Below are 14,841 nucleotides of genomic sequence, written 5' to 3' on the forward strand. Positions count from 1 at the left end.
GGAGGAGAAGAGAGGAGCATCTCATTATGTGGAAAAGAATCACTCCCCAAATAGCCAGTTTCCTTATCCCTGTCCCTGCGATAGAACTCCTTGCATATTCTCCCACAATATTTTCCTTTTCATTGTTCCACTCAGGCAGTAGTCATAAAAGGTGTCTTAGTTACTTTTCTTGTTGCTGAGACAAAATACTCTACAACGAATGTTATAGGTGGGAAGGCTTATTTGGCTCACAGTCTGTAGAGGTTTCAATTCATAGTTGGCTGGCTCCAAGGCAGGGTGGCATGGCAGAGGGGCATTGCAGAAGATAAGCAGCAGCAATAAGCAAGCGACAAGCCACACCACAGCTCTTTCTGCCTCTTGTATCTTACGAAGATTGCCTGCCCTTAGGGAGTGTAGCACTCATACCCTTAATCCTAGCATCGAACTGTGAATCAATCCCAACATCACCTTGTTGATCCCAGCAACACAAACCCTAGATCCAGCCTCCTCTGAAAAATCTCAACTGTGACCCCGTGAGGCTTGGGCGGGGTTGCATCTAGATACAAGCTGTAACAAAAGGACAAGCCACCAGTAAAATCATACAACAGAATTAAATAATTGTAAAGTACTGTGTCATACTAATCTCTGAGAACAAATGCATATATTCTCAATTTTGTTCAACTTCTCAAAATCAATTTTGGTTTTTTGAAAGTAGCATGAGAATATAATGAGTGGTGTTACATTGAATGCCATGCACATGATGGAAATACAAAAGTTGCGTTTTAGGTTGTCTGATAGAAGGATAGATTCAAACGCAAAATCATAGCTACATTGGAAATGTGATAGGTTATGTGTTATTTTGCCATTTTTTGAATCAAATGGGAAGCTTTAAATAAAATGCCAGTGTAGAAACTCCACCCCCTGACCTATTGAATCAGGATCTCTGAAGGACAACCTGAGGGTGATGCTTTTAAATGTCTCCAGCCAATTCCCCATGCACCCAGTGTTGGGAAACATTGGCCTGACTGCTGGGAATTTCTGAAAGAAATGTGCAGAATGGCTGCATGGTCATGTTCTGGACACTGCAAATTGCCCATTATTCCTACTATATGGAAGGAAAACTCCCAGTACAATGCAATTGTGTGCTTGCAGAAATTCCTTGACATACTTTGAAAATAATTTGTATAAGGGACAAGAAGTTAAAACAATGTATTTTTCTGAGTTGATTTCAAGATAGGAAATTAGAATAAAAGGTTCAACATACTTTGGAAATGCAAAGGACTCAGCAGCTGTTAATTTGATTGAAGTGGGAAATCAGCCAGATTATGTAAAATCTATTTTTAGGCACTGTGCTGACAGGTGCTGTACCCTCTTTCACATCCTCCTGGAGACGTCTTACCTAGAGTAGGCCCAAGTTTTCAAAACCACAACCAGTGAAACTTGTAAATCTGTAAGCAGAGGCAGCAGCAGGGATGCCTTCTCAGTGCCATCTCAAGCAGCAGGTTGAGAACAATCAAATGAGAGAGCTGAAAAATGAATTGTAATGGCTCATTTGACTTAAAGTTCTTTGGGGAAGAGTAAATTCCGAAAGTGTTGGTACATATGCCAGGAGAAATCATGTTGTTATCAATAATCCAAAAATGAAAGAAATGGGAAAAGAAGCAGAGGACAAGTAGACCTAGCTATGGAGACAAAGTACTAACTCTGGGGACACCAGGCCAGCTGCTTGCGTCATGGCAGCAAGGAAGCAGAGAGCCTGGGAGGGAGATCTACTTCCAGGTCAGGACCCCAGTGACATGCTGCTGAACTGACCAGGGGATGAATCCACCAATGAATACAGTGCCCCATGGTCCAACCACCTTCCAGAAGCCTCATCTCTGAATGCTTGAGAATCTGGGGGGGGACAGTCCAGATCGAAACTACAATAGACCTTGAGTGTCAGTTGATGACTATGATAAATTTCACGGATGGCCTGACAAGTAGATTTACTTCAAAGATCTGAAGGAAATAAAGAAAGCTAATTATCACCTCTGAAAGGAATAAAATACAGTACACTAAATATTTTAATCAGCAAAACAAGTTTTATTTTTAAAAATAGAATATGTAAGATAATCTGAATTACTTTTAAGTCAGCAACATTCTTTATAAAGTTAATTGTTTCAAGTAGAAGGGATCATTTTATATATATATGAGTTGATTTCATTTTCCATATTTTTAGGATTTTAGGATTTAGTATTTCATATAGATTTAGGTATTATAATTCTTGGCCTGTTTTTAAGATTCATTTAACACTTCCATAAGAATATTATAGGCTAAGCTGACAGACTAAACATAGGTACTTAAGGGCTCCATTTTGTATACAATCAAAAATTAATAATAATAGCCCGTGAAGGGCTTTATCAAAACAAATATACCACTCCAGGAAGGATTCTTTTGTTGATTTATTCATCCATAAATTCTTATTGATCCCTAATGTGTAAAACACGATATCAAGATTTATACTTATAGATGAATGTGAAATCTCCTCAGCCCTCAGGAGACCCTCAGACTAAAAGTGAGACCGGGCAGGCGGTTTTAATCAAAGAATGGAATAAATAGGGTGTGTTGAAAGAAGTCTACATTCCCAGAGGAGGAATAGATGAATGAGTGGAAAACTTCCTGGAAAAACGAGCGAGAGGAGAGGAGAAAAGCTTTGCTGGTTGCATGCAGGTGTTAGTCTGGACTGGATAGGGATGGTGGGAAGGTTGACAGATAGAAACAGATCTTAAAACCCAAGTAAGCATTCACAGTCACAGAAGAGGAAGAGTTTTTCATTTATTCTAATTCAAGACAACAACAATTAATATACTTTGACTTTGAATTAAGTTTATTTTTAATGAAGGACTTAAAGAATGGGAAGAGTCCCAGTCTGTTAGGAAACCAAAGTATTTTCAGTCATTTTTAAATGGTTTCTACATTCTTACCAACATAATTACCTTATATCTACACTCTTGCCAACGCTTGCTATTTCTTGTCTTTTATGTAATAGCCATCCTGGCAGGTGTAAGGTGACAGATTATTGTGGTTTTGATTTGTGTTAGAACGGTGAACACATTTTCATATTCAGATGCTTTTCACACACACAGTAATTATGTGAGTAATTATGTAGATATGCTAAACTACTCAACTATACTAGCCTTTTCACTAAGGATATATATATCAAAACATCATGTTGAATACTTTAAATACATGTCAATAAAAGTTGCTTGGGCAAAACAATTTATTAATAAGACCTTGTTTTTCAGGCTTCACTAAAATAAGACATGTAATTTAGATAGGAGATCTATTTAATCGTTCCTGAGAAAAGAGAAGCAAGAAAGAAGGATACAAAGGAGAAGAGGGTAGGATCTGTGTATGGATAGAGTACTTAATGGGTAATAAACAAGGACTTTGAACATCTCTAAATTATTATATGCAAAAAATGTGGTTTTGTGTATTTTTTCTGGGAAGGTAATCCATATTGTATAGCAAATTCTAAAATGATTCGTAACTCCAAAAAGTTGAGATCTTTTTTCTTAGAATAAGAACTTGTTTTGCATCTTTTATGATGCAGACTTTTCACTAATTTGGTGTCTTTGTTATTCTGTTTGTGAAATATATTGTTCTATATGATTTGCCCCTAAATTAGTGAGTTCTTTATCTTGAGCTATAGTTTTTCTGATATATCTATATTTTCAGTGGTATAAATCTATTCAAATATGCACTACAGATAGTATGTTAATGTAAAAGATCATACATAAAATTCTAATGTGGACCTAAAATTCCAGTCATGGAATTAGCCTGTAATAATCTATTTTATGACAAATTGCCATGAAGAAAATCTTAAAGCTAATTGTTTTTTTTAAAGCTAATTGTTGAAAAGACTTCTTAACTAATTTTTAGCAAGTGGATACCAGTTTATAACATTTGTGCATAATTCATTGTAAATAGTTACATGGTTTTATATGCTAAGTAGCAAAAAAAATTTTCTGATAAACCTGGCTTTATAGAACTGAAAATTTTTTCTGTGAAGACATAGGCATTTCTGGGTGTGGTGGTGAACACCTGTGGTCCTAGCACTTGGATCAGGAGGATGGTGAGTTTGAGGCCAGCTTGGGCTATATGGACTGCTCAAGGCCAGCCTGAGCGACAGCAAGGTCTTATTTCACAAAACAATAAAACCAAAGACATGGGTATTTTGCCAGTTTTAGCACGCCAGGATATTGACAATCCCTTACCTGCCTCCCTCCACATTGTTAAAAGTATATAATGAGACCAGTAGAAAAATACTATGCTTTTTAATATGTTATATAATAAAAAAGCACCACTAAGTATCATTAGATTTATGGAAAAGCATAAAGCATATAGCATAAAGCATCCTTACTCTATTAACCTGCCAACTGCTGCCTGTTGTGTAGGCTAGAAGACATTGCTTTTAAAAGAGACCTCAGAAAAAAAATCAGTATGGCCCAGATGAGAAATGTTTGGGGGTATCTTAGGCGCTCTGAGGCTAAACAGAGAAGCTTGTCTCTATTGAAACGTAATACCTATATCCTTACCACACTGAAATTGCAATGGTTACTTTAAGAATTTTCAGCAGGAAATTTTAAAATTGAACTGAGTTTCCAAAAACACCTTTTATGTCAGTGTCACAGATTGTCTGGATTTTATCTTATCAATGTTACACCTTTTAAAACAAAATATTAAATTTAATAAACAAAAATAATATTTTGCAGATACTGTTCACTCTCTAAATTTTTAAAATTTTAAACTCATCATTTACTTTGGAGCATTCTTTTAATATATGAAAAATATATTTTAAAATGGAATCCAGTTATTCTGTTTCCCTAACAATTAAGATATTTAGCAAAATTGATTTTTAACTTTCTAAAATTCATCTGGAAATGTAAAGGACTAAGAAGAATGAACGTTGTCTGGTGGATTTACATAGGACTGGTAAACCCTATTATAAAGCAGTAGCATTTAAGACAGTACAATCTCGGTAGAAGGATAGATAGTAATAAATCAATGGAACAGGACAGAGCTCCCAGACACATATTGGTCACCTTATTTATGACAAAGAAGCATTGTGGTACAATGGGAAAAGAGTTATTTTCCAAGTAGAAGCTATAAGGTCAGTGGGAAGGCCTTATGAGAAAGCAACAAATCTTTACTCCCATTAAAACATACACTAAAATGTGTTTTAGATGAGTTGCAAATTCAAGTGTAAAAGTGAAAATAACCCTTCTAAAATCAAGGTTGGCAAACTTTTCTTAAGGACTAAATAGTAGATATTTTAGGCTTTGCAGATCATACAGTTGATGTTGCAATTACTCAACTTTCTGCCATGGTAGCACAGAAGCAAGTCATAAGCAGTATGTGAAAGAGCGATCTGCTTGTGCTCTCATGAAACTTTACTTACAAAAGCAGGTGGCTCTGGAGTTAGCTTATAGGCCAAAGTTTGCAACCCCTTTTTTAGAACATCGTCTGACCTGGAGTGAGCAAAGTTTTTCATAAACTGAAAATAAAGGGTGATAATCAAAAACAAAATTTCATAAATTACATTAATTTTTTAATATTCATTCACCAGAAGACATTGTTAAGACATTGTGGAGGAGAAGTATAAAGAACTAATATGCAATATCATTATGTACCAATTCCCCACCGTGAATATATTCATTATGTATCACAAATATGTACAAATAAAACCCTTTTAAATAAATTGTCTTCACTACCTTGAAAAAATGGTATTATGAAAAGGTAATCCACAGAGTTGACTATGTTAAAAAAAAGATATTCAACAAGGGATTCATATCCAGAATATATTAAACATCCTCCCACACATATCCTACACATAGATAAGAAAAGAAAGCCAACCCAATAAAGAAAGAGAGCAAGAAAATATGAATGTATTTTCACAAAAGAGGCTCTATGTAAGATAATATCCAAGTGGCCAAAAAACTGTAAAAATTTTTTCATCCTAAATAGTTATATTGAAAATTAAAAATAAAATTTCAATTGCATACCACAGTATCCACAAATTAAAAAGGCAGATGATTCAAAGTGTTATCAAGAATGTAGAAAAAATAGAATTTTCATCCCCTAGGCAGGAACAGCCCCTCTGGAAAATCCTCTTGTGTACTTGAAATGATCTTAGTTGTACTCTATGATCCAGCAATTTTGTTCTTTGCTATAAAAATCAACATAAATATGAAGGGAAAGGAAAAATTATGAGAAAAGGAAAAAATGGAAACAAAGTCTTTGTTAATAGGGAAGGGTGGAGGGAGTGAAGGGAGCACAGGAAATGGAGAAAAAATAAGAGCCAAGATACATCATGTAGAGGTATAAGCACCCAATGGTAAATGTAAATATATCGTATACCTAAAATGCACCAATAAAAGAATTTAAGCAAAAAAAAAAAAAAACAACGTGAATATGTCTGTGTGTTCACTATGAGTCATTTACCTGAATTCTGAAAGTGACAGTATCCATATCATCCCAAGCTGTGAACTATCAAATTACACACTAACAGAAGGAAACATAAGTGCATGCAATATAGTCATGCTATGAGTAACTCAGGTACACATTCACATGTGTGCATTCATACTACAGAACATTCAGTTATACAGCAGTGAGAATGATCTACAACCACACATGTGGAAATGCACTGTGTATTTGCACAATATGTGTTAATGTTACATAGCAATAGAATAATCTATAGTGACATGGTACAGCATGGATGACTCTCTCTCCAACTCCATCCCCCAAAGAAATATTAAATGAAAGAAGCCAGACACTACTGAATACATATGATAGAAGTCCATTTACAGGAAGTTCAAAATATGGCAAGGCTTATGTGGGCTTTTACAGCTGAGGACCCTGGACACACTGGGGTGGAGAAGACACAATGACAAGGAGCGAGCGAGTGTAGGAAGTGTTCCCAAATGGTGAATAACATTTTATTTCTGAACTGACTATTGGTTCCACAAAGTTTGTGAAATGAGTCGCAATGCACACTTAGTTGCACTTTTCTCTACACATTATACTCCGCTGTGATTGAGCGCACAGGGACTCTACTCAGATGAGGAGAATTAGTGTAGCAACAGGACGATGAATGTGATGGTTCTTAGCTCCCTGTCCCCATCTCTGTTCCAATTGAATTTTGTTCTATTTGTGGTCTATTTCATATAAAGTTGTTGAATTCCAAGAGAGTGGGGGAGGAGAGACAGAGAATGAGAATACTCTTCCCTTAAAGAAGGGAAATACATCCTTTGTCTTTTAAGGGTGGGCTGCATATTATGACTTCCTTCCAAAGAGGGCAATTTGGAAAGGAGTGAAGAGAATAAGTTTAAAGTACAAAAACCTGGCAAACAGAAGCTCTACCAGGTGATCAAGGTTAACACCATCACTGGTGTGTCAAATTGACAATATGCAACCTGGAGATGATATGGTGAGAACACAGCACTCTGTCTGTGGTCTTCCGCCCAAGCCCAAACTGAGAGATGGTCCACAAAACGCTTAACATAGAACCCCTCAAAACTGTGAAGACCTTCAAATCAAGGATGACCTAAGAACCTGTTGGAGACAGGAGGGGTCGGAGGAGACATAACATCTCAATGGCAGATGGACCCCTAACTGGGATCTGGGAATAGAAAGGGACATTAGTTAAAAACTAAGGTAATGTGAATGCAGTATGGCCTTTAATCATAATGTATCCATATAGGTCCATGACATGTTATCCTACTCATACAAGATGGGAAGAATAGGGTAAAGTTGGGTGTACTGAACTTTCTGTAATATCTTTGCAACTTTTCTGTAAGCCCAAAATTATTCCAAAATGAAAAGCTTGTTTAAAGATTTTTAAAAGCCTGCCTAATAAATATTGGGTTACACTTAAACTGGGAAGCATGACCTACAATATTAAATTATTAACAATAAGAAATGACAAGGTTAGGAAAAATGAGTATCATAACCCAATAAATAGTAATAATGCAGGAATTATTCTTTACTTACTCTGCAAGATTCAGTGAACTTCTGGCAATTAAATTTTTTTTGGCAGTACTGGGAATTGAACCCAGAGTGGCTGAGCTTTATCTCCCTACTCTTTTTAAAAAATTTTGAGACTGCTATGTTGCCTAGGCCTGCAATCCTTCTGCCTCAGCCTCTCAAATAACTGGACTTGTATATATCACCGTGCCCAACTCTGATAACTAAACTATATAAATGTTAATTATTTCTATTTACTCCAACACATTAAAGTGAGAACTGTATGAACTATTACTCAGATATTTCAAGTTAGACTCTTTATACACCGAAGAGCTGAGTGATGAAATAGGGAATGTTTTTGTTAGTAATTACTGACTATTAAAAATTAATTTTCACTCCACTGCACTCTTTCAACAAATATAATAGAAGCATCATAGAATGTTGGAACTGAAAGGGACATTTAATGGATTAGTTCAGCTCCTTAACTTTATATGAAATAACTGAGTGCCAGAGAATTTGAGACTTTCCCGGGGTCATAATAAATTGGTGGGCAAGCTGGAATTCACTTATTCAGCTGAGCAAGTATTTATTGAGTATTAATGATGTTTCAAGAACTGTGATGGGTGATAAAGATCTAAACAGAGTGAAACTTTATCTTTCACTAGAAGAAGGTTACGAGGGACGGGCAGGGAAATGAACCAGTCTGTTTAATTCCATGGGGAAGCAAGCTAGCAGACACAAGTACAACATGCCGTGAAGATGAAGGGGCAGTTGTCCTGACTCAGCTTAGGTACCACTTGAACCTTTGGAAGCTGGGTAGAACTTATAGAGGTGAGAAGCCCAGAAGCAGGTACTCCAAGCTCAAGGCTGATCATCAGAGTCAAAGGGAGGAAATAGTATGTTGTACAGGAAACTCAATGCTGTCTGCTATCTGAAGAATATTGTAAGCAGGAAGCAAGATAGAGTAAACTGACCATGCTACTCCATGGAAAGGGTTTCCTAATGAGCTGAGCCTTTATCCTGTAAGAAATGTGAACTTCTTGTGAGAATCCTATCAAAGAGCTTACGGTCGTACTCAAAAGCTAGTGGTAAAGGGCTGCTTTAGAAAAGTGGTAGTACACATGGAGAAGAGGAGTGGATTCAAGAAGTATTAAGGAAAACAGTGATTAAATGGATGAGGATGGGAGGAAGATGGAGGCGCAAGCCAAGGAATCTTGAGCCGAGCCTCTAGTTCAGACCTCAGGAAGCACACATTAGCACACCCCTCCTTTTACACATTTTTCTACCTCCACCCCTAGGATGCAGCTTTGAATACAACAATCACTTGTTGCTATCTTTACTAAAAAAAGCAAACGATAACACTTATGCTTATTCTGTCTTATCTAGGACAAAAGATATCTTCTTGACTCTTGTACACATAATCAAGGGGGCTCACTGAGGTCATTCTTTGGATAACTATAAGAATTTGTTTCCAATGTTAGTTTCTCTACTCCAAGGCTGCATAAAGTCCGCCCTGTTTCAGATACAGTCCAGGTGGTGACCACCTTTAATTGCTACCCTGACACACCTGTGTTGTGCACAGGTGACTGTGGTTGATTGTGCTGCCATTAGAAGAGGGAATATAGGTAGAGGGTCAGGAGAAAAGAGAATGAGTTCACCTTTTAAACATCCAAATTTTAACTGCCTGAAGAATATTCAGTTAGAGAAATTCAAATGGCAATAAGATAGTCAACTCTGAAATTCAGGGAGAACCTACCAATTTGAGAGGTATGACTCTTTGGTAAGAAACAAAATACATGAAAATGGATGCTGTGTTTCAAGGACAACCTCAAAGATAGGAAGAAAAGTGGAAAAGAAATAACAGGCTAAAGATGCAAGTCACAGATTGCCAGCATTTGGAGTATAACTGTTCAATTGAAGATTCAATGACAGGTAATACGTTGTGGAGATCTAACGTGCAGCTTGGTGACTACGGTTATAACAATATATTGCGTACATAAAAACTGCTGAGAAAGTAGGTCTTTAATCTCACCACACAAAAATAACTATGATATGATAGATATGTTAATTAGCTTGACTGTGGTCATCATCTCGCACAATATGTTCACATATCAAAACAGCATCTTGCACACTGTAAATGTGTACAATTTATATTTGTCAATTATGCCTCAGTAAACCTAGAAGACATTTTTGAGAAAAAGAAAATTCAATAAAATAGTCAGAAATCTATCAGAAAAGCTAGAAAAGAGTCATTTTATCCCAAAGCAGAGAAATTCAGTTTTCAGAACAAAGTGATCAATTATGTGTGTCTAGAAAAGGAGACACTAAAAACAGTTCCTAGAGTTCCTATAAAAATATCCACTAATTTTGTCAATAGAGGACATAGGGAACTCTAATGAGAGCGATTTCCATGCAGTGAGTGCCCTTCCTTGTATTGAGGTAGGTGCTGACAGTGTGTACATGCTGCTATCCTAGACTGTTCTTTGAAGGTTTGGATGAATTTAGGAGACGGGCCAAAAAAAAAAAAAAAAAACAATATGTAGAGGCAGAGCTGCATAAGACTCTTCTGTTGTCTGTTTGACTTTGGATGAAATGTTTAGTTCTTTTGTAGACTACAAGGAAAAATGCCCAAGAGAAGACAGGTGTTGATGAAATAGGAGGAGAAGGACAAGTCCCTGGAGGGTCAAGGTCAGAGACAGGGCACATGGAAGAGGGGCTGGCACCTCGCATCTCAGCCCCAGAAAGGAAGGACACGGGCAGCAGCATAAATACATAAATGTGCGGACGAGTGTGTTGGACTGTTGGTGTGTGTGTGTCTCTGTGTGCACCACATCTGCGTGTGTGATCCACACAGGGTGGTGGGCATCAGGAAGTTGAGGAAACTGCCTGAAGGCTGCTCGTCACTTGTAATTTTTTTTCTGGTAAGAAGTAATGTGAGAGTGAGGTTCGCCAAAGTCCTAGGAGAGCAGGTAGTGTTTGGATGAAGACTGAGGTGAGTCAGCAAGAGAATTATTGAAGACAAAATTTAAAAATTAAACCAAAGGTGTTAAGAGTGGACAAGTCTTATTTTAAGGCAACAAACTGCAGGCTTGTATGATTTTTTTTCAGTTGTGATTAACTACTAGAACTTTTAAAAGGCATTTGTTAAGTATCCTTTACTGTATTTTGGCATAATGCTCTGCAAACAGGATCTCAGTCCCAGTAGGTCAGCTCCTTTATTACTTCAGCTTTCAAGTTAAGTCACTTCTCCAAGGTTGTGTAGCTGATTAAAAGGCAGAGCACAGGTCTGTCTCAGTGCAAAACACATGTTGGTAACCATATGCTGTTTCCTCGTCCCAAGGAGTGGGAGCTTTAAGAGTTGATAAGGTGTTTGGCTAGCCTTGGGGAACTCATAATACACAAGAGTAGATATGCTAATAAGTAATCCCCAGCAAATGCCAGGGATTGCTCTACTCAGAAAGCAAAAGCAGGAACTCTTCAATCCTTCTAAGACTTCAGGGAAGGCTTCTCAGGGAGCAGACCCTCGACAGCTGACCAGGTATGAATCAGTAGTCACCAGGTAATTAAGGAATCAGGCCTTCTGGATTTGAGGATGAAACATAGGGACATAGGCAAAGAGGCAGGGGTGCTATGCCCTTTCTCTATGTACCTGGGATATAGAGAGACTGCTGGGTGAAGGTAGGAGACCTGAGAGAGATATGGGTTCAAATAATAAGGGGCATCGTATCTACTGACAACTTACTTTATTCAAAAATCATTGCATGACATAAAGTTTTAAAGAAGAGAATGACATCAGATTTGAGTTTTGGAAATATGACCATGTCAGTAACAAGCAGGATGGATTCCAGAACAAGGAGACTAATAATTTTAAACTGTCACTTACTCTGAACACAGGGTAGGTAAGCAGTTTTTATACATTCAGTGATTTAATCACAGGGATTCCATGACGGAAGTGTAGTTATTTGCACCTCACTAGTGAGGAAGCCAAGGACCTGACAGGCTAAGTAGCAATGTGCCCAATGTCTCCCAGTTTAGAAATGGCTGAAGCAGAACTTGAATCCAAGGAGACCAGCTGAGCCTTATGGCCAGTGTTTATTCCACTGTTTTCTTATTTTTCATAGTTTTACTGTTTATATCTGAATGTAGATCTTATGACACCTGTACTGAGGTGAATAATGTCCCACCCAAATCCATGTCTATGCAGAACTTCGGGAAGTTCTTACTAACTGTATTTGGGAATAGAGTCTTTGGGGCGTAATTACTGTAGTTGTTGAGAAGGTGGACCCTGAATCTGATGACCAATGTCCTTGTAAGCGGAGGAGAGAACACAGAGAGAAGAATATAAAGAAGAAGACAGGTTAGAGAGGTGCAGCCATGTGGCACGGAGCACCGAGGGTCCTCAAGACTCATTGGGAACTAGGAAGAGCCAAGAAAGAAGTGACCCCTGGAGACTGCAGAGTGAGCATGCCCTGCTCACACCTTCATTTCAGACTTTTAACCCCCAGGCTGCGAGACAATACGTTTCTGTTGTTCTAAGACACCACCATTAAGATGGTTTGGAACATAACGCATATCTTTATGCCACTTGAGTTTCCAGTTAGAGTTACCTTATCCGATATGTATTTATCATTGGGTACAAATAAGTCTTGTTACTGCCTTCCATTCCCTTTCCCTGATAGGTAAATCACACTTGGATTCTCAAGGGTAAAGCTGCTTTTCTCTGAATGTTGATATCGTTACCTGAATTTTCAGTATTTGGGGTTACAAAAAACATTTTAACCCTCACCTCATAGTAACATGAAGTTAAGGCTTACTTTATCAACAGGACAACAAGCTCTATGCTTGAAGAAGGTCTGAAAGTATTCAGACCTGCTCCAGACTTTGCTTTTGTACTGACCTAGAAATTAACAATCTGTTCTTATGCAAGACTGAAATATTTGGTATTGTTTGCAAAGTGTATGCCAGCCAACTGGGCAATCCAACATGAAGGATGTCTTTTCAGATCTTTCAACCCTGAGTTCTTACAACACAGAACTGTAGAGTTTTAGAGCTAGCCAAACAGAATCAGCACATAATGAATAGTAGCTAAAATTGTTTTGACTTCCACCAAAATAGTGGTATTGACTAAACTTTAGCCTTACATCATCAGTCCTTTTTGTTGGCAGCCATTTTCTTATTGATGTGGCACTACTTCACAAGTGTTCCTGGGATCGATTCTCTTTGTCATTCGTCACAGAGAAAAGTTGGACACAGAAGCATCTGAGCTTTCCTAGGGCTGCCTACTCAGACTCATCAGTCACAGAGACAGCCCTGCACACACGTACACATATGCAGACACACACACACACACACCCACACACACACAATGTTTCTGTGTTTGTTTTGATGAATTAGTAATGATAGGACACAAGATGCAGGTCTTGGGATCAGTGATGAGAGAGTTCTTGAATTTGGATTTCGTGTGAAATGTCTCGTCTTCAGAAAGGTTCCTTGTCCATCTGTCACCTGTTTTATTTTAGTATAATACTTACTTGGTTTTTTTATTTAATAATTTACTCATTAGCTTGTTGTCTTTCCAGACTCATGGGCTCTTAGATGTCTCAGTTGCCTTATTCACTTTGATATCTACTGAGCCTAAACCTATACCTTGTTTTCATCAAAAGTTTATTCAAAGAATGAATCATGAGTGCAGCTAGATATTCTGAAAACTGTAAAGCGGAAGGATTGGGAGAAAGGAGCAGTGATAGAGGCTATAGGTAGTTGAAGTCAGGAGTTGTTTAGCAGAGAAGTAGAGCGGAGAGTGTTGTGACGATTGAGGACAAGAATTTGGGGTAATGTTGGAAAGAGATTGGCTTTAAGACTGCAGAGACCGGGCCGGGGATTTAGCTCAGTGGTTCTGCTGCCTGCCTTGCAGGCACAAGGTCTCAAGTTCGATCCTTTGTACAAAAAAAGAAAAAGAGAAAGACTGCAGAGACCAAGGAAGAAGGTGTTCAAGAGAGGGGCACAAAGTTGCTACCAGAGGGAGACAAAGGGCAAACGGTAAAGGTGTATCTTTCAGGTAACTGTGTAGGAAGGTGCTAGAAAGTGCGCTGTAACCTAAGCATTTCCAAAATATGACAATGAAATAACATGCAAAAAAAGGATAGTGCTGAATTCCCAAGCACCATTAAACAGAGGTATTGTAATAACAATACAGATTTTTAAAACTTATATATATGCTTACATATATATTCCATGGAAAACAGCATTTTAACATAACATTTGTATTCAAAAAAATTGATCCGTATTTTCAGATGAATTAGCCAAGTTAAAATGTGTAAGCCATATTCAGGTAAATACTCATAAAGTTGCCTAGCAATGGAATGTGTTTTTGCCTGTTCTCTCGACAGGTGATCCCATGTGGCTTTATATAGGAAACAAAAGAAGCTTATTTTACCCAAAATATCCTAGGTATTTATTGCCCAATGAAGAAATTGTGGAAAAAAAGCAGAAGGTATCATTGTGCTGAAAGACACATGTAGAGGTGTAGCTGTACCAACATTACCCAGGGTCACCTAGTTACATTAAAAATTTCTGAATAAACAGCTCCAGGGGAAAAAGACATTTTCCTTTTCTGAGTTCATGTGTCTCTGTGCTATTGTCTGGGCATCTTTTCAATTTTCCTTTGTGGGCTTGGCTGTTTTTGGACTGGAGACTTCTTTTTCTTATCTGTAGGGAGGAATGCTTTTCTAACTAGAGCCTGAAGATGTTGCTGGGATGACAAGGCTTGTGTGGGTTGACTACAGGACACAAGAGAGTGTGTAGCTCTCAAAGAACTGAAACGTGGGCCCTACCAAAGGAGAAGGTAAGGTCAGCATC

At 37.8% G+C, this 14,841-nt stretch overlaps 1 protein-coding gene across 5 annotated transcripts in view; it reads left to right on the forward strand.

The window, feature by feature from the left end:
- Kcnq5 (potassium voltage-gated channel subfamily Q member 5) overlaps positions 1–14,841 on the forward strand; it is a 478,936-nt gene that overhangs the window by 126,172 nt on the left and 337,923 nt on the right. Inside the window, exon 2 of one of the 5 annotated variants that reach the window (XM_087207740.1) lies at positions 14,698–14,827. The exons of the other annotated variants lie outside the window; for them this stretch is intronic. The gene's annotated coding sequence lies outside the window, so the exon portion shown is untranslated. The remainder of the gene's footprint in view (positions 1–14,697; positions 14,828–14,841) is intronic. 5 annotated transcript variants of the gene reach the window in all.

This window comes from Heterocephalus glaber, unplaced genomic scaffold (assembly GCF_053883595.1).
Source record: "Heterocephalus glaber isolate CG9 unplaced genomic scaffold, H.glaber_assembly_v1.0 deba00000818, whole genome shotgun sequence".
Taxonomy (NCBI): Eukaryota; Metazoa; Chordata; class Mammalia; order Rodentia; family Bathyergidae; genus Heterocephalus; species Heterocephalus glaber.